This window comes from Callorhinus ursinus, unplaced genomic scaffold (genome assembly GCF_003265705.2).
Source record: "Callorhinus ursinus isolate GAN/ISIS: 27379988/994484 unplaced genomic scaffold, GSC_fseal_2.0 scaffold1, whole genome shotgun sequence".
Classification (NCBI taxonomy): Eukaryota; Metazoa; Chordata; class Mammalia; order Carnivora; family Otariidae; genus Callorhinus; species Callorhinus ursinus.
In genome coordinates, this window is record NW_027397063.1 from 89,491,989 (window position 1) to 89,513,755 (window position 21,767).

Here is a 21,767-nt window from a genome sequence, read left to right on the forward strand (position 1 = left end):
GATATAGAGATATCTATCTATAGATGATGGAGATAGATACAGAGATAGATCTATGTACAGATCTATTCATATCTCCATCAAACATGATCTACAAACTTCCTTCTCTCTTCTGTTGCTAACATTTCTCAGAGAAAACATATATATATATATATATATATATATATATCCTGAAATCTTGGCCATTAACCAAATATCCATCTTTGAATCACATTTTTGGTGTGATTTTGTGTATCATATTATAACTGGTTGCTCCATAATCATACATTGCATGGAAGGTGAAGGGTAATTCAAAAGAAATAGAAACTCTTTAGTAGACGTTGCCAGAAGAAGCAAGTCCACCTCCTTCATCCAGGCCCATCTGTTGTCCTCTCCTCTTATACTCCAAAATAATGATCACAAATTCTGGTGGAGATGCTGGATGAGTCTCAACTTCTTTAAATCTTAGAGTTAACTGGAGTCTTGGAGCCAATCAATCAGGATGTACTTTCTCACAGATTTTTTCTTTAAATCTTTCTCACTTAATAATAGAACAAAAGTTTTCCCTTATTTAAAGAAAAAGTAATTTTTTTAAGAGAGAGTGAGAGTGGGCATGTGGGTGCCCTGGGCAGAGGGAGAAGGAGGGAGAGAATCTTAAGCAGCCTCCATGCCAATCACAGAGCCCAATGTGGGGCTCAGTCTCAGGACCCTGAGATCATGACCTGAACTGAAATCAAGAGTCACACATTTAACCAACCGAAGCACCCAGATGCCCTTAAAATTCTTTTTTTTTAAAGTTTAATATTTTTGTGTTAATTCATCTTCTGCATGTTTTGTAATTTTCTTAATTTGGATTATTTCCAGTTGAGAGCTATTATAAATAAAGCTGCTATAAACATTTGTACAAGTCTTTGTGTTTCTTTTTCCTACTATAAATACCTAAGTTTTGAATGAATAGGACGTTTGATAGATTTATGATCTCACTTTTAATGACTGCCAACCTGTTTTCTAAATGGATTGTACCATTTTGCTACTCTGCTAGCAGTGGATAAAAGTAACTGCCCACATCTTGGATGATATTTATGTTTATTCTTATTTTCTAATTTCTCTAAGCGATTTTTTGTCTTTTGAAAATTGAGATGGCTGTGAGGATTAAATGAGATAATGCTTTTAACATGAAGAGTGTATCTGATTTCAATAAATATTAGTTGTTATAATTATTACTCTGGTTTTCTCAGTGTACCTTTTTATTTCCTCCAGTTCTGTAACTCCAGCACACATGCACAGTGACTTTTGCATAATAAATAATTAATAAATGTTTGCTAATTATTAAGTTATGAGTTAGAGAAGGTAAGAAAGTGTCTGAAAAGGCACATCAAGCGTGGTGGTAATGACACCAGTGGACCTGCCCCTATGTGGCATCACTAGCATGTGGGGAGAGGATAGGAGTACACTCTTTTCAATAGTGCGTCTGGGGGTCAATTCTGAGGACTAAATTCTCATCTACAAGGCCTGGTTAAGTACTATACTTCCTTTTTCTTTTTAATTGCAGCTTTATGGAGATATAATTGACATATAAAATTGTAGGATATTTAGCATCATGGCATTTTGATATACGTATAACATTGAGGAAAGATTACCCCCCATCTAGTTAAGTTTCACATCCATCACCTCACATATTTAACCTTTTGTTTTGTTTTTAGTGAGAACATTTAAATTCTACCTCTTAGCAAATTCCAATTACACAATACAGTGTTATCACCACCTTTTACATTTAATCCTTGGACTTTATTCATCTTAGAGCTGAAAGTTTGTACCCTTTTACCAACCTCTCCCTCCAGCTTTGTTTTGTAAGCATAAGTTTAAATTTTTTTCTAGTGATCCATCTTACCTAAATAATCTTTATGGTTGGAAATGCAGACTGTTTTCTAATGATTCAATATAATGACTATTCTGAGTAATATCTTTTGGGTATAGTTTCACTGTATTTTTTTTTCATTAGGTTAGGATCCTAGAAGTAAAATTAATGAGTAAGGGAATGTAAACAATTTTAATACAGAATTATTTTTACAATCAAAACCAAATGGAGACTGGGTGCCTGGATGGCTCATCCGGTTAAGTGTCTGCCTTGGGCTCAGGTCATGATCCCAGGGTCCTGGGATCCAACCTTGCATTGGGGGGGGAGGGTCCCTGTTCAGCGGATGGCCTTCTTCTCCTTCTCCCTCTGCCCTTCCCCCACTTGTGCATTCTCTCTCTCTCAAATAAATAAATCAAATCTTAAAAAAGAAAAAAAAAAGGAGCAGAGCCTTAAAATTTTTCTGAGCAAGCAAAACCAGTTTAGTCATATAAACAAAGCTTAATTTAGCTTATTTTGCAAGACTGACTTGACTTGGGTCATTTCTTGCTTATGCCTCTGGAAATCATAAGCAAAACTTGAACTGTTTCCCAAGGTTGATATGAGATAACCACTGACCAATTCCCTTTTATTTAAGAAAATTCTAATATTATAACCAATCACTGTGAAGAATACACAGTCACTGCCTTCTCACTATATAAGCTGCTTTAAGACAATATTCCCCTGAGCTTTATTCCATGTTTTGGTTTGAGTGCTCCTGATTTACAAACTACGTTTCTGTTGTGTGTGCAATAAACTTTTACTAATCAACCAACTGATTAATTGGTTTTACTTCTGTTATTTTTGAACTTTTGACACTATCTTGCAGAATGGAATGTTCCTCCAAATAACCTACTGACTCAAGAAATAACCATTTACCTTCTGCAAAATTTACATGGTTTCAAATCATTCTAACATAATTACATATAAATTTTCTGTCTGTTCCTCCAAAAAAACTGATAAATATCTTTCTCTAACAAATTCCTGGAAAGTCCTCCCAGCCTGCTAGAAATTATTAAAGAGAGGCCAAAGGAGAGGGAAACGTAGCAAAGCTGGGGTTCTTGGCATTAGCAGTTTCACCAGTGACTCTTGAATAAGAAAATCTAGATTCCAGCACACTGAAAAGAAAAATTCCACCTTTCCTGAAACTTTTGAACATTTTCAGGCATTGTCCTATTATATTTATCATTTAAGCACCTTAAAATTGCACTAGTGTTGGGGAAGGACATCAAGAGGACCTGACACCTGGTTGACCCACGAGCTGAAGCCCACAGTCGGAGGCTCCTGAGCCCTCCCCCGCCCTTGGAATGTGTATTCTGCCTGCCTTTCCTATTCCCAGAAACTGCCCCAAGGACATAGTCTTGAGATAGTGATGTGGTGTTGAGACCATCTGAACGGTATACAAGATCAAACCCAGTTAAGGCCTCTATTTGAACTTTCAAAACTTAGCAGGCAGGTATGGAAATCTAGTTGTCTTGCAACCACTGAAGACAAGCATGATATGAAAGTTCTGTTGCTTACAAAACCTGCCATCTACCAGCCTGGCGTGGCCTGCCTCTTTCTTTGGTCTTTTCTTGTTCTCCTTCATCCAGAAAGCTCCCAAGGACGTTGTGGAACAACAACTGGCTAGCCAGCCAGGAGACCGAAAAATGGGACTTGGGAAAGAGGTATCCAAGAGAGAAATCCTGGGCTGGCTGGTGACCTCTATGGGAGGAGGAATGGCCCATATGTCAGGTGATTGTGCGCCACCTTGGGAGTACAGGGATATCCTGAAAACACTGGCAGCTATAATGGGCTTGCTTGAGGAACCGCACATAGCACACTGCAGCAAAGAAAATCTTAGGAAAGTGATGAGAGTGGAGAGGAGGGTGTTGTGGTGATTGACAATGGAACAGACAAAAAGCTTGGCACCATGCAATTACCAAGAAAAAGGAAAGCAAAAGCAGAGCAACAGCAACACCCCAGCCAATGGGGCAGTCCCCAGTCTAGGACATGTTCATGATGAGAGAATATACTCCCACTGAGCTTATTGATATAACTGTCAAGTTCCAGCCAAAGGCCAGGGAAAGTATCCAGGCATGGTTAGTGAAGCTATGGGATATGGGAGGACACGCATTTCTCTGACCAGGCAGGAGGCAGAGAAAGTGAGCAACATCACTACACACTCTGCCCTCCAGCAATGCCTGCGTGGTAGAAAGGGGTTAGGGGTGGTTCGAAGTACTCACTCCTTTAGAGACTGGATTATTCTAGCTTGCAGGGAGGCTTGGCCCACTGACAGTGGCCTCTCTGGGCCTGAGGAAGCCTGGAAACCTATAGAGGAGGTGCAGCAAATTCTTAGGGAACTGGGAATGATACCAGGCCCTGTCTTTGAAGGCCCTGTCAGACCACATTCACTACAGGAATAAAAGCTAAGATTCTCCAATCCACCCCCATAATCTGGTATAGGACACTGCAATCCATTCTAAATTGTGTGTGGGAGAAGATATTCATGATGCTGAGTAATCCATTGTTGATCTGGGGGAAACTGACAAATCCTGAGAATGGGTCTAGGCTATGGAAAAGACCTGAGATGAAGAAGTTTCTCAGAAAGCCAAAAGGTTATCCCAACTGGCTGTAAAGGGGCCAGTAAAAATTACCCAGCAGGAAATGTGGTTTGACCTCACTACTGCAGGAACCCCACCTGAAGAGATAGACCAACAACCCAACACTGTGTTGGTCAGTCTGTGGAAAGCCTGAAAATCTGAACAGTTCAGACCTGCCCCATCGGCCCCTCCCCTCCCTGATGTCCCACCTGCTCCAGCAGGAATACACTCTTATTTGAGGTGGGTGTAGGCCAAGATCGCCCCAGGCGAGGGCCATTGGAAGTGATCAGATGCCTCAGATGGAGCTCAGGGTTCACTGGTCCTCCAGAAATAAACAAAAGGTGGTGACTCTGGTGGATACTGGAGCCTAATATACTCTAAGACATCGTAAGCCTCAGAAGTTTTCTGGCTGCTTTGACACCATTAATGGTTACAGAGGGCCAATAGTTTTGGTCTGAAAGGTCCTTTGACACTACACACTGGAGATTCTACCCAAAGAATATAAAGTTTTCATGTCTCCAATTCCAGAGAACAGATTGGGCATTGATATTCTACAAAGTTAAACTCTGCTGGTGAATTCCACCTCTGGATTAGAATAATCAAACCAGTGCTGAGGGGAAACACCAACTGGGAACCATAAGCCTACCACCCTTTAAGATTAGTAACTGTCAAGCAATCTAAATTTCCCAAGATGAATAAGGAGATAGGAGAAACCATCCAAGAACGGCACCAAGTGAGTATTGCACAGCCTGCTCACAGTGCTTCAACAGCCTCATATGGCCAGTAAAAAAGCCAGATGGCTCATGGCAGATGATGGTGAACTGCTGAGAACTGAGCAAGGTAGTGCCCCTGTTTATGAGGCTGTGCCCAACACTACCACAATTTTAGATACTTTAGCCATGATCCTAGGCATGGACCATGCCATGCTGGATTTAACCTTTTATCTGATGTTTATATCTGATGAGTCTACTAATGTATCATCTTTATTAAATTACATGAGAACACAAGTGAATACCCTGAGTGATCTGACCTCCAGCGTAGGGAACTCAATAAATCAGTGGTTTGGATTGTGGGGGGATCTTGGTGGAGAAAGTTGTCACTGATTTTGGGAATCATTGTTTTAACCTGTGTTTTCTCTTGCATGTACCTGTTTTGTTGTTATGACATCTGCCTCCAGTGCAGCCAGATAGCTGCCAAAGGAGCCACCTCCATGCCAGTACTGACTGCTCAGGGCACACTGTGGAAAAGAAGGGCATGTAAACGCTAGTCATCAGGGGAGGAGTGTTGGGAGAGGTCATTGAGTGGATCCAACACCCAGTTGACCCATGAGCTGCACCCTGGCAATTGGAGGTTCTTCATCCTTTCCCCTATCCTTGGAGTGTGCATTGTACTTGCCTTCCCCATTCCCAGAAGCTACCCCAAGAACATAGCCTTGAGATAGTGATATGGTGCTGAGGCTATCTATATGGTATATGTAACTGAACCCAGTTAAGTCCTGTATACAAACTAAGATTTGAGTAGATGAGATCTACTCATCTTGTGGCTGCCTAAGACAAGTCTTGTATGTAGGTTCCCTTGCTTATTAAACATGCAATCTTCCAACCTAGAGTGATCTGCCTTTTTCTTTGGTCTCCCTCCTCCTCCACATACAGGGATGGTTTCACATTTCACCCAGGGAACTCCCAAGTGGCTTGCTAAAGGACTAGTGTGATCAGTAGTAAATTTTATAGCTGTGAATTTTAAAAAAGCAAACAAAAGAAATAATTCTTTGTGTAGTTGAGAATTATAACAATACTGTTGGATATAAATTATACTGCTCAACATATGGTAATGGCTACAGCACAAACACAATAAAAATTGATGCATCAATATCGAGTATAAGTTCATATGAAAAAACCAAGTAAATCTGGCAGTCAAGATATAATGAATCAGGAGCATTTTCAAGTCATCATCTGAAATGTAAGAGGCAAAGAAATACTATGGATTATTCTGGTTGGAACAAGAAGTCATCAGGTTATAGATGGTAGTCAAAACCTTAGATGGGGCAGAGACAAACAAAGCAAAATGTACAGTTAGTTATAAAAGAAACTGGTAGCAACCAGAACCTGGACGAACATCATCATTCAAGGTGTGCCAGCAGAATAACAGCAGCAATGAAGACCAAAGATAGATCTCAGCATTAGACAGAAAACCAGAAAGTGGAGTGGACACAGTTGGCTATCTACACAGAAAGTACTTCTCCTTCCTAGCAGAATTGTGCCTTCTGCAGTAATCATCTTTCCTCTCCATGAAGCCCTTGTGTTGTCAGAGGAATCTATCCCAAGTGCAATCTTGAGGACTAGGCTTTGATTTTAAGCAGTCATTTATTCCCTTTCTTGATTTTGCATTAAACTCATGTGGACTTTATTTTTGTTTTGTTTTTTCAAATAGCAATGCCCAGGATTTGTCCCAGAGATTTTGGTTTGTTTGCTTGCTTGTTTGTTTTAGATTTTATTTATTTATTTGAGAGAGATAAAGCTCACAAGCAGGGGAAGGGGCAGAGGAAGAGGGAGAAGAAGACTCCTCACTGAGCAGGGATCCCAACTTGGGGCTTGATTCCAGGACTCTGGGATCATGACCTGAGCTGAAGGCAGACACTTAACCAACTAAGCCATGCATGTGCCTCCCAGAGATTATGTTTTACTATGTAATTGGAACATAGGGTCTCCTATGTATTTTTTTAATTAATTAATTTATTTGAGAGAGAGAAAGAACAGGGGGGAAGGGCAGAAGGAGAGAGAGAATCTTAAGCAGACTCCCTGCTGAGGGCAGAGACCAATGTTGGGCTTGATCCCATGACCCTGAGATCATGACCTGAGCTGAAACCAAGAGTGAGACACTCAACAAACTAAGCCACCCAGTGGCCCCATAGGACCTCCTCTACTTCCCTTGAAAGCTCTTAAAAAATACCAATTTGGGACTAAGTACTAATTAAATCTATCAGAACTTCTGAATGTGAGAATGAGATGCAGGCACTTTTTTAGAAACAACTTTCCAAAATAATAATAATAATAATAATAAAAACAACTTTCCAGATAAATGTAATCTACAGAGAAAGTTGAGAACAACATTTCTAAAGTGGAATATCATCCCCCCTTTATAGGGACTGGTTTAAAAAAGGACATAAAACTCAAACTAGCCAAAATATTACACAGGGAAATGATTGGTAAGTGAAGGAAAAGAAAAGTTGTGTCTCATGAGAAATATCCTCTAGAGCCAGGCAGTCCAATATGGTAGCCATTGGCCACATGTGATACATTGAAACATGACTAGTACAACTAAGAAATGGAATTTTTAATTTTATTTAATTTTAATTAACTTAAATTTAAATTTAAAAACTGATAATTTCATTATTGGAAAACAAATATATTTGAAAAAAACTTTGAAATATGAATCAACTTTCTCAACTGACATTTTATGCAGTATACATCAAATGCTTCTGATGAAAATTTAGTGTCCAAGTTGAGATATTCAATACAAATCAGATTTCTAAGATTTAGCATGAAAAAGGCATTGTAAAATATCTCAGTAATTTGTTTATGTGGACTATATGCTGGAATAAGAATATTTTGAATATATTGGGCTAAATAAAATATATTATTAAAATGAATTTTACCTGATTCTCTTTGCTTTTTAAGCACAGTATCTAGAAAATTTTAAATTATATATGTGGCATATATTATATTTTCTGGACAGTACTGGCTAGATATGAGTGAAATTAAGGCATGTTGCTGCCTTGGCCTTTAGCTATCAGCATGAGGATAAAATCACAGATTATGGAAAAGTCAGGCTGAGTACAGAAAAATAGAAGAAGAACCTGGTAGAAACCTGCTGTTTTTGCCAGGCTGCCAGACATTTTCAGTTATTTCTCCATCCCTCCTGTATTAGTTATCTATTGATATTTAACTGCCCTGAACCCATTAATGATTTAAAACAATAGGCAATTATTATTTTATAGTTTCCATGGGGCAAGACTCTAGATTCACCTTAGCTGGGTGCTTCTGCTTTAAGGTGTCTCACAAGCCTGTAATCAAGAAGTCAACCAGGGCTTCAGTCTCATTTGATGGCTTGACTGGGGAAGGATCTGCTTCTAAGACCACTTATAATGCTGCTGTTGGGATTCAATTTCTCATAGGTTTCTTAATGAGAGCCTCAGTTCTTCACTTGCTGTTGGCCAAAGACCTCTCTCAGGTCCTTATCATATAGGCCCCTCCACAGGACAATCTGAAGTGAAAGTCCACTGCTTTTGCCATATCTGATTCATTTAAAGTGAATCACTCGATCCAGCCATTACTAAAGGAGGCTGATTATACAAGGGCATGAATATTAGGTGAAAATCATCAGAGACCATCTTAGAGGCTGCCAAACACACTTCTTGATGCACTCCATCCCAGCCACAAAGGTAACCACTACCCTAAAGTTTGTAATTATTTTTAGACAAGTATTTATACTTTTACCTCAAATTAATGATTCACAAATAATATATATTGGGCATATATATATATATCTCCATTTGATTTTGTCCCTCAATGCTATATGTATAAGTTATAGCCATGTTGATGTTGACATTGGGTAATCTAGCTCATATAATTTACTTTCTATCTAATATTTCATTATAGGAATAAGCCATAGTTAATTTATGAGGTCATCTACTAAAGAATATTTAGGTTTTTGTTCACATTTATTTTATTATGAACAGTGCTGCAAAAAACCTTTTTCTAAATGGCCCCTGTGCATATATGTGAAAGTCTCTCTAGACTTGGGATTACTGGGATATAGAGAATATGCAATTTCAAATTCATTCAACACCACAAAATTCCCTTCCAAAAAGTGGTATTAATTTGTGGTCTTGTTAGCAAAGTATATGAGTTCCTGTTTTACTAGCACTTGAATTTATTGGATTTAACTACATTTTTCCATTTTGATGGCTAAAAAAATCATATTTTGTTATGATAATAATTGGCACCTCCTTGATTACTCATGAGGTTGTACATATTTAACTCACTTTTATGTTGATATTTTCCTACACAGATTCCATTATTTGAAGCTTATTTATATACTTTGTCTCTTTTCTAATTGGTTCTTTGTTGTCTTTTTCTTATTTAGTTATTGGGGCTTTCTACATATTCTTGATACAAACACATTATCCAATATATGGTTGACAGATATATGACTTGTCTTATTTTTAAAATTCTTACATGTCAATTAATACAAAATGCTTACATTTTAGTGCATTATTCCTTTTATGGTTTCTCCTTTTTGTATTTTGCTTAAGGAAACACTCCTACACTAAATTCACAAAAATATTTTGTTTTACTTTCCTCTTTTCAACTCAGTTATCCACTTGGGGGAAAAAAATGTTTTTTTGTTATTGTTTTTACTGTTTGTAACCAGTCTTTCTAGGCATTTTTTTGCCTAGAAAGTAGGAGAATTTTCAGATTTGTTTCAGTCTTTTTACTTGTCTGACCTGAATCATTCTTTAAACTACTCTGTGATATCTTTTTCATTACTTGTAATAATGAAACAAGAGGCAAAAATGCATAGAATTCAATAAAGAATAAACTATTCAACAATTTAAAGTGTTACAGAAAGCTCAAGAAATATAAACTGAAAGTGTGTTAACTTAATTTGCCATTGGTGATAACAAACCCAGGAAATAGTTTGGATAGAAGCCAGCTGTCATGAGTTGAAAACTGTACTAATTATTAATTCTGTTCTCTGATTGTTTCCACCTCTCAGTCCCCCAGGATCATGGTGAGGTTTCACTTTCCTGGTCCCCTTGTTACCACCTGACTAATTTTGGCCAGTGAGTTGTGAGGGGAAATTACATGCATCCCTTTGGGATTGAATATGTCATTGTAACTACATCCAGGGCTCCTTCCCACCAGCACAGCAACCAGCAAGTTTCATGGTGCACTCCTTCATCTGGATGGGTCCAGCAGTAAGGAAACCTGCATAAAGGAAAAGTGAATCTTTTTCATTATAAGCTATTGGAATTTTGGAATTTTATCACCACAGCATATCTTGATCCATCCTGTTGATATATAAATTGATACAAGAGGGATGTGAACTCATGCCCATAGCATAAGGATGGGGTAGCTTATGCTGTAGTGACAAATAATGGGATAACTCAGCAGCTTTAAACACCAAAGTTCCATTTTTCTCTGATGCTACACTTCCATCATGAGTTAACGGTAGGCTCTGCTCCACATTTTCCTCACTCTAGGCCCTAGGCCAACAGAGCTTTATCTGGAGCATTGCCAGTTGTCAGGGTAGAGGAAAAAAGTAGGTGGCAAATCACACATGAGCTCTTTAAGCCTAAATATGACACACGTCAATTCCACACATATTTTATTTTTGTTTGGGTTCCCCAGAAATAACCTCTGAGCTAATGGCTACTCATATGAAAGTAATGTAAGTAGTAAGTGTTCCCAGTTAAAACCAGGAAGAGAGTGGGGAAGTGGGGCTGAAAGGAAAAGAAGCCAAGAAATGTTGCAATGTTAAACAAAGTGTCCCGGAATTTTGGCTCCATCTTCAAAGAAGCTCTGGAGACTGGGCAAGTCAAATCTGAAATTGTCCTGACCAGGTTCACAGAACCTGCATTATTATACCCTGCTACCTGTCAGTTACTATTTTAGGGTTTCTATTGTGGTGATATAAAATTCCAGGCTTTTTGGGCTCCAGTGGCCCAAAGAGAGTCACAGTTCTGGATTTTGGCAGTGAAAACACATGTCTTTGTGCACTAAAAAGGCAAGGGATCCAAGGGGATAGGAAGGCACTGACAGCTCTGATACGCATTTCAATGGCAAGGCACAACACACCTAAGCTTAAGGAGGCAAGGAAGTGCAATCCCACCATATTAGCAGAGGCAGAAAGAAGTGACAATAGTCAGGGAATGGCACTAATCACAACCACAATGAAATGAGAGACAGAATAGAAAGGCATAGAACTGAAACTCTTAGAGAAACATTTTTGGATGACTAGCTGTTTCCAAGGGGCAGTGGAATGGAGAAGGAAAGGAGAGATGATAAAAGGAGAGTAAAGAAGAAAGATGGGGGGAAAAATCATAGGTTAAAGGTTGAAGAAGGCTTTTTGTTTGTTTTGGGGGGTTTTTTGACAATAAATGTCCTTGAAAATTTGATATGAAAATATGAAAAGACTATATATATATATATATATATATGGAAGATGAGTTTGAAGATGTAGGTAAGAAAAGATAATAGATGAGACAAAGTTTTCTAGGAAACACAAGAGAATAAAATCAACTGATAAGTGAAAACTTCATTTTCAGCAAGGTAAAGAGAAACCATTTACTTAAATGTGAAAAAAAAAAATCAGTAAGACTGACTGGGAATGCAAATAAACCTGCAGGTATAGGGCTGGAGGAGTAAGGAAGAGCTCAAGTGTTGGCCTTCGTGTTCCGTTGGAAATCAAATCTCCAAGTCATCTCCTTGCAAGGGGAGAAGGGGAGAAGAGGGAACCTGGGAGTAACGGTGGGTTTGAAATAAATACTGAGGGCAGTGTCCCTAGGTTTATGATGAAATGCATGTGGCAACAAAGAGGGCCAAATGAGGACCCAGATCATGAGTCTGAAATGAATCAACCCACAATGCTCCCCCCCTTACATTGAGCATATCCGGCGCTGTTGTGCCTAAGGATGTTGCAGGTGGAGCAGGACGATGCAAGAGGGAAAGGGATTCATGCTTTTGGCCTGAGAGTGATTAACATGAATTACGTTATGACATCATCTTGCAAAGAAATAAGAGAAGCCAAGAGAGGGCCGAAGGATAGAGAGAGGATAGGGTGGTGAGGGCTTCCTGAGCCAGAGTAGAACTAATGGCATGAGAGACTCATAAGGAAAGAGACTGTATATACATATAGTTTCGAACATTTGAATTCAGAGGTCCTGTCCTTTAGAGTGATAACAAGGTTTAGTGTATGACATTGTTATCGTAAAAAAAAAATTACGGGATTAAGATAGGGTGTTTGGCACTTTATTCACATGTAGAACTTGACTTAGGTTTTGAGATGACCAGATCAGGCACAATGTTTTAATTTTGAAGCATAAAGTTCTATAGTGCAAAATGCACAGAGTTAATTGTTGAGACATCACTGATGGAATCCTAGATCTCTAGAATTTAGTGTCTAAAACTATATATTGTGATTAATACTATCTGTCCTACTTACTTAACTAGTTGCTGTTCCTAATGATTACTATTTCTCTTGAGCATTAAATGTAGTAATGAAAGCATCTTATCTAATATGCAGTGTTATGCAAATATTATGCTGCCAAACTAGATTCTCTACTCAAAATCGCATATAACCACATGCATAGCACAGCACATCAGATCTGTCCAATGTGTGCTAAATTGAACTGAGCCAATATTTGAAAATGCCAGATATCTTTGCTCTTGTTTAAATGCAGTGTGATTAGGGGAAAAGAGGTACCTGGCCTCAGATCACATGGCATTGATCCATGTTCTCTTTAGATAAACAAGAATAATTTGATGTAAGTTACTATCTGTCTTTGTCTAGGAAATACCATTGAATAGTCAGCAGGAAAACCAAATTGCAACTCCATTTAAGGAATAAGAAACAGCAGGGTATGGTATTGTTACATTAAACACCCTGAAGTGAGTTAATGTGATTATAATGTGGCTTCTTTAAGCAAACCAATTATAGCATGCACAGGTAATAAATCATTATCAGTATTAGTATATGAAAGTTAATCTCACATTTCTGTTTGCAGATATATGAAAATTTAAAATGCATCACCATAAAATATAAATGTTCCTATTTTACTGTTTTATAGTTCACCCAGCTAGAAATGTTTCACTCTTCATTGAATTTTTAATTCTTTCATTCATGTGTTTATCTCTTCATTCACGTATCTAAAATGCTTACCAATTAAAGCTATATAGGGGATTGGAGTATGATATATGCTACATATGTGTCTTATGAATGTTTTCTTTTAAAAAGTTACACTATAACCACATTAACTCACTAGGGGATGTGGATGGAGGGGATTCTAATGTAACAATAACCTGGACTCCTGTGTTTTAATATTTAAAAGAAGATTTCTTCAAGGAGTTTATAATCTGATCGGGGAAAGAAACGTATTCAGAACAATAACTCAAATGTCAAGAAAAAACTATTTTAAGCTCCACAGGGAGAGCTGGGACGTATGCATGGAGATTTAGGGGAGTGAAAAGTAGCACTTCTTTGGAAAAAGGAGAGAAAGTTTCTAGAGAAAAGAATATTTTGAATTAACCATGCGAGATAAGTAAAATTTCTTAATGAGAAGAGTTGTGGAGAGAGGAAGAATGTACAATTAACTTAGACTGAATAAGTTCATTAGGCAATGGGCTTTAAATTATTTCTTGGTTCTTTTATGGTTCTATGGTATTCTGTGGTTCTTTCAATTATTTTTTGACTAAAATAAAATGGAAGCATCTTCACATACTCTTTCTATGAATACAGGAATACATACATTTCAAGCAAATCTTCAAGAAAAACATCAGTTCTTTACTGAGCATTGACTATGTTCCATATGCAATGGGAAAGAGATCAGGGTCACCCAACTTAGTGTATCCATGGGGAAAAGGAGAGAAACAATCAGGTTTATAATCTATTTAAAGTTAAAACTGACCAGCTTTGCTGATGGCCTAGAAGAGTGTAAGAGGAAAAGTAAAAAGAACCGTAAGATTTTGATTTTACCAGGTGAATGAATTGGTGCTACTAACTAAGAAGGAGGACAGGAACAGCAATCAAGAATCTGTAGGCCTGTTAGTTCAAGACGCACAAGACCTATCTCCTTATTAAAAGAAAAAAAAATGCTATAATGAATGTTTTTCTGCATAGAAAGTTTTCCATATTTAGGGGGCTATGGACTTGAATCGGTCTGTCTTTTTACCCCTCATGAGGTAGGAACTGAAGTGGGCTAGTTCTTACACCTTCTCTGCTATTCCTCTGACCATTCAAACAATCCATCTCTGTTCATTCTCAATGCCATTCCTGCATTAGCAGTGAGACAGGTCAGCACGCACTCTTTCTCAGTGTATATTGCAGCATATAAAAAGATACTGGCCAAACTTCTTAGAGGTCAGCCATGTGCTTCCCTTCTTTATACCTCTGTAGGGAATGATACCTCCTGCACAAAGTTTTTTTGATAAAAGGTGACTTCCTTTCTCTCACCAATTATCAAACCATTTTGGTCACCCTCACACCTGAGAAGAAATTGGTACTCCCATTTTGAAAAACCAGTCTAGGTGAATTTAATAATTTTGTTTTCCATGTGATGCTTGCTATATTGTAAACTCTGTACTATTCAAGAATCTGTAAGAGCAGGAAAATATTGGTTATAGAATGCACTGGGTTTTAAAAAAAGCAAATATCTTTGCTTTTAAAAAAAGCAAATATCTTTCAATAGATCTCTGTTCAAAATTTCACGTTGTTAATTATTATTTACTAGCTATAATAATCACTCTAGTCTATATAGTAAAAAATTATACTTATTCCTCCCTCCTTAAAGGTCACTGGCTTCTTTTTTTTTTAAGATTTTAGTCATTTATTTGAGAGAGAAGGAGAGAGACTATGAGCAGGGGGAGGAGGGGCAGAGGGAGAAGCAGACTCCCCTCTGAGCAGGGACCCTGGCGCGGGGCTCGATCCCAGGACCCTGAGATCATGACCTGAGCTGAAGGCAAACGCTTAACTGACTGAGCCACCGAGGTGCCCCCAAATGTCACTAGTTTTACTGTGATAATCATAGCTGTGGTTTTGGCCTCCAGCTCCATTTATACTCTCATATTAATAGTTGATTATAACCTTGGGCTATGATTTTCTTATGTACACACACACACACACACACACACACACACACACACCTTATTACTGGTTTAATTGAAGAATTCCAACTTGGCGAGATTATTTTTCCAGTAACTGCTACCAAGTGTGCCCTTTGGGTTCTCCTTGGAATCACCCTTTCCTATGGGTTATGATTTCTTTTTTTTATTATTTTTTTTTATTTTTATTTTTTTATTTTTTATTTTTTATTATTTTATTTTTTATTTTATTTTTATTATTTATTATTTTATTATCTTATTTTTTTAACATAACATATTATGTTATGTTAGTCACCATACATTACATCATTAGTTTTTGATATAGTGTTCCATGATTCCTTGTTTGCATATAACACCCAGTGCTCCATGCAATATGTGCCCTCCTTCATACCCATCACCAGGCTAACCAATCCCCCCACCTCCCTCGGGTTATGATTTCTTACTAGCAATATATGAGCTTGGTTGCATAACTTTTCAGTTTTATTGAGAAGTTTGAACTTACTCCTAATACTAGTAGAAAGTTATTTATGAGTATTAAACTAAGGAGTGTCATAACATATTTAGTGCATTGGAAAAATTACTCTGAGTCAATATGGAGAAAGAATCGGCCTAGAAACATGGAAAAAAACGTTAGTTAAGAGATTTTTAAGTCATCACAGGGAGAGACTATTGCTATCTGATTTAACAGTGTGCCAGAGAAAATGGAGATAAGTGGAAGGTTTTAAAATATAATTATGATGTAGGATCAACAGGAATTCAGGAATTTCTGTTGTGCAAAGTGAGGGAAAGAGAGACAAGGATGGTGCTGATCTCTTTGACAGCAGCCTAGATGATAATGGTATTCTCTGGGACAAGATGCATACAAGGAAAAGCAAGGGACAGATTGTTACCAGTTTTAATCATGTTGGTCCTGAGCTGTGATGTTTGGTATTCAGTTGGATATGAGTCTGAAGCTCATTAAAGAAATGGTGTTTGGCTATCTAGATGAAAGAATCATCAGAATGGGTGGAAATTATGTCATGAGAGGATGTATAAGCTCTAATATAATAAGAGATGAGAGACAAAATAGTATTCTACAAGAAACCTGATAATCTGCAGTAAGCTAGAAAGAGGGGGACTCTGGGGGTAGGGTGATATGGAAGTTCTGTTAAGTGTATTTCAAGAAAGAAGGATACAAGTAAAAAGTACCAGGGATTTGATAAAACTAAAAGTGTCCATACTATTTCCCCCAAACAAAGATATTTGTATATTATAGTATAAGTTTCAGGGGAAAAGAGTGAGAACTGAAGCCAAAAAGCAGTGGATTGTGGCATGAATGCCAGTGTAAGGACACGAAACAAGTAAAAATTTTGAAGGGGTTTGGAGAGGGCTAGAATAGACACTGCAGGGTGAGATGAGACCAAACAAAATGGTGAATATCAGGGATATGAGCATATGGAAACATTCACAAGAAGAATATAATAGAGGGGTGCCTGGGTGGCTCTGTTGGTTAAGCATCTGCCTTTGGCTCAGGTCATGATCCCAGGGTCCTGGATTGAGCCCCACATCAGGCTCCTTGCTCAGCAGGGAGCCTGCTTCTCCCTCTGCTTGTTCTCTCTCTCTCTGTCAAATAAATAAATAAAATCTTTATTAAAAAATAATATAATATAGAGAGAACTTGAAGATACAGAGGATATATGGTAATAGTGTGGTCCCTTAGGAGCAGAAAGTAGTCAATTTTGGTGGCCCGGTGGAAGTATTCCCTTTATAGTTGGAAAATCTATTTCTGTTCTATCCTAGAGGAGAGTTGTAAAAAGAACAAGATGAGTGAAATTATAGGTAAGTGTTCAGGTTTAGTACTTGAATGGTGGAGGAGAGCACATTTGACAATCCTTGTTATAAACAAGTCAACAATGAAGTCATCTCCAGAGTTTGAGTGAGGGTCCTGGCAGAATCAGGTATTTAAGAGAAGTGAGGAAGAAAAGGAGAGGGAGCTAAGTCCAACAGAGGAATTTCTAGACTGCATAGCAGACCCAACTAAGGTTAGATAGGACGGATCTGTATCTACACACTTGATAGTGTTTTTCTTTCCTTTCTTTACCTTAAAGTGAAAGGTAACCTGGTTATTGGTTTATTAGCAGGTTGAATTGATCTGGCGGTGGAGATGGCCCAGGTGGTGCTTCAAGGAGACAGCAAGGGATGAGGATATTGGCCAGTGTTACAAAGGTGAACATAAAAAAATCAGAGATCGGGTTTTACTTGTTAAATAATAAAAATGCCATGGTATTGCACAAGGTAGTGTTGGCTTTATAAATATAAAATGATACCTCAACTTTACTGTAAAATATGATCTACTTTTGCCCTCTTAATTTTCATAAGTTTTTAAAAATATCACATCGTATGTATATTTTGCCCTAAAGTCATGTAACAGACTTACTTTCTGGCCTGAATTCATCATTACTCAAAGATAACTTTTGTGGGGCGCCTGGGTGGCTCAGTCGTTGGGCGTCTGCCTTCAGGTCAGGTCATGATCCCAGGGTCCTGGGATCGAGCCCCGCATCGGGCTCCCCGCTCAGCGGGAAGCCTGCTTCTCCCTCTCCCACTCCCCCTGCTTGTGTTCCCTCTCTCGCTGTCTCTCTCTTTCAAATAAATAAATCAAATCTTAAACAAAAAAAAGGCAACTTTTGTAAATGTGTAATGATTTGTCTTTGGCACGATACTAAGGGTTATATTGTTACATTTTTTGTGCTATATTTGATAAAATAAATTTATGAATATATGAACATGGACGTACAATTTTTTTTGGCTCCAATTTCTACCATATCAAGTGTGATTAAATCTATACCTATATTCTGGGATAAAATAATAATTATTTAAACATCTGCCACTTCCCGGAAATAATTGCATTCTGCTTGGACTAGATTTGTTCCGCAAAGTTTAAAAATTCATGTTACACATATTTGAAAGTGGATGGTTCTTGATGGAACACACACACAAAACACACACACACACACACAAAAAGCTCCAAATTACTATGTCAAAACATAATTGCCTTATAAAAACAAAGTGAGTATCCTCTAAAATAACCTCTAAATCTGGCCTTTTGTAATGTTAAATGAAGAGATGGTCCTTCCCTTTGATATGTACAAAGTTGATATGGAGCTAAGCTTGGGTGTAGTGATTAGAGAGAGCCGGATCACACTGCCAACAAAGTGAAAAGAATTTATACTCTTTATAATTCCTAGGAACAAGGTCTATTGAATCTGAAATACCTTTACCATTGATGGAGTAGTAGCCAGAAGGGTGTTAAGAGGAGGAATATCTAATCTAATAAACTTTTTAATAATTTTTTCACCGAAAAATATAGAAAAAAACTACAGAAATGAAAATACACAGCTAAATTAATTTTCAAAGGAAAAAAGTGTAACCAACACCCATGCTGGTTAGAACAATTACCATTTTCATTGACCCCTTTCCTGCCCCTTCTAATTCACCGTTCCCCAACAAAAATAACCATCAAGCTGAGTTCTAGCATAATGACGGATTTGATTATTTTGATCCTGAAGATTTGTAAATGGTATCAGCCAGTATAAACTCCTCTGTGTCTCATTTCCTTTGTCCATGTGGTTGTGTGTAGTTTACTTAATAACTCCATAGCAGGGTTTCTCAATCTTGCACTCTTCATATTTTGGGCCAGATAATATTTAGTTATGGGGGAATGGCCTGTGCAAGGCAGGATATTTAACAGCATCTCTGACATCTAATCACTAGATGCTAATAAGACTCCGCTAGGTGTGACCACTGAAAATGTCTCTAGACATTGTCAAACACCCTGAAAATCAAATTGCCTCCAAAGGAGAACCTCTGTCTTATAGGATTCAACTGAATATATCAAAAATAGTTAATCCATATTATCATTGATTGAGATTTGAGTTGTTTCCTTTATTTTATTTGTTGTTATAAACATTCTGGTACATGACTTACAGTAACCATGTGCAAGTCTGTTGGATATACACATAGGGGTGGAATTACTGGGTCAACAGACATGCTTTAGTAGATATGTTAGTTTTCCAGAGTGGTTGTGCCAATTTATTATCTCAAAAGTATGTGAGGGTTACAGCTGTTACACCACATTTGGAATTCTTGGCCTAATTAGCACTTCTGGTAGGTATGAAGTGTTATGTTGTGTTTTTCTTTTGCAGTTTCCTGTTAGTAATTAAATGGAGTGCTTTTTCATATGTTGAACAGATATTTGGATATCTCCTTTTGTGAAGTGCACATTTAAGACTTCTGTAGATTCCTTTTTTTTTTTTTTTTTGGTTTGACCATCTCTTCCTTACAAATATGTGAGAAATATATATATGCTAGATACAAATTCACTGTTGGATATAGTTATGGCAAATATCTTCTGCTAGTGTGTGGCTTACCTTTTCACTTTCTAAAGAGTGGTTTTTGATGACCAGAAATGTGTAATCTTAATGTAATTCAATTTATGATTTTTTTCCTTTATGATTAGTATTTTTCATGTCCCCATAGATGTATTTTGTCTACTCTAGATATTGTCATGTATTTTTCTAGGATATCTATTGTTTTAACTTTCTTATTTAGAAGTGCAATCCATTAGGAATTAATATGTTATATAGAATGAGATAGAGATAAAATTTATTTTGTTCTATACTGATGTCCAAATAATACAGTATCATTTATTAAAAGACCATTCTACTCCCATTGCAATTCAGATGTATACGATTCACTATGTTGTGACATTACGGTATCTATGTTATAAATCAGGTGACCACCTATGTATGGGTCTGACTCTCGATTCATGTTCCTTTGGTCCATTCGTCTATTTTTACATCAATATCACACTTGCTGTAGGCTTACAGAAATGTGTGATAACTATTCAAGTTCTTCAGCTTCCTTCTTCATTAAGACCATCTTGAATCTAAGGGGTCCTGGGTGACTCAGTCGTAAGCATCTGCCTTCGGCTCAGGTCATGATCCCAGGGTCCTGGGATCGAGCCCCACATCAGGCTCCCTGCTCAGCGGGAAGCCTGCTACTCCCTCTCCCACTCCCCCTGCTTGTGTTCCTGCTCTCACTATCTCTCTCTCTGTCAAATAAATAAATAAAATCTTAAAAAAAAAAAGATCATCTTGATGCTATATTTCCACAAGAATTTTAGATTCAGCTTTTAAATTTCTGTTAAGTAGGGCATCTGGGTGGCTTAGTTGGTTAACTGTCCAACTCTTGATTTCAGCTCAGGTCATGATCTCCAGGTCATGATCTCAGGGCCGTGAGATTGAGCCCAATATCAGGCTCGGTGCTGAGCATGGAGCCTGCTTAAGATTTTTTCTTGCCCTCTCCCTCTGACCCTACCCACCTCATTCATACTCTCTCTCTCTCTCTCAAAAAAAAGATAAATAAATCAAATAAATAAATTTCTGTTAAAACTCTAAGAATTTGATAGATAATATATTGCCCATCTCTTAACTAGAAAAATAGACTCCAGTCACACTTCCAAGGAAGTGACCACTCACTTACCCACAATTTCTACCTACAAAAAAGGGGAAAAATCTCATGCAATTGTAAAACTGGAACATTCTTTTTTAAATAAAACAGCTCTATTAAGGTATAATAATATGTAAAAAACTGCACATATTTAATGTATACAATTTGATAAGTTTGGTTATATGCATACATATGTGAAACTATAATAACAATCAAAGTGATAAATATCCATCACCTCCAAAAATTTTCCTGTACTCCCCACTTTTTTATGGTAAGAACATGTAACATGAGATCTACTATTTTAATAATTATTTTATGTGCACAATATATTGGTAACTGTAGATACCATGTTGTACAGTAGGTCTCTAGAACTTATTCATCTTGTATAATTGAAACTTTATGCCCATTGAGTAGCAACTCTCCATTTCCTTTTTCCCCAGACCCTGGCAACCACCATTCTACTCTCTGATTCTATGAGTTTGACTACTTTAGATGCCTCATATAAGAGTACACAATGGGGAATGGATAGTCTTTTCAATAAAAGGTGTTGGGAAAAATGAATATTCACTTAGCATTGAGTTCTCAAGGGTCATCCATATTGTTACCTATGACAGAATTTCCTTATTTTTTAAGATGAATAAAACAAACAAACAAACAAAAAAACAAAAACAAAAACAATGAATGTGGTCTCCTTAGCATGCTAGATTTAGGGTCCTAAACTTTTTACATATCAGCTCAGTGTTCTTTAGACACTTTTCATAGGGGAGAGATCCAGGTAGAAAATCTATAGTCTGTCTGCCCTACCTGAATAGGCATAGGGCATCAATTCTACCATAATTTGTTGGTCATTATACTAGTTTCCTAGGGCCACCAGATCAAAGTATCATAAACTGGGTAGCTTAAAATGATAGAAATTTGTTGTCTGACAGTTCTGGAGACCAGAAGTCC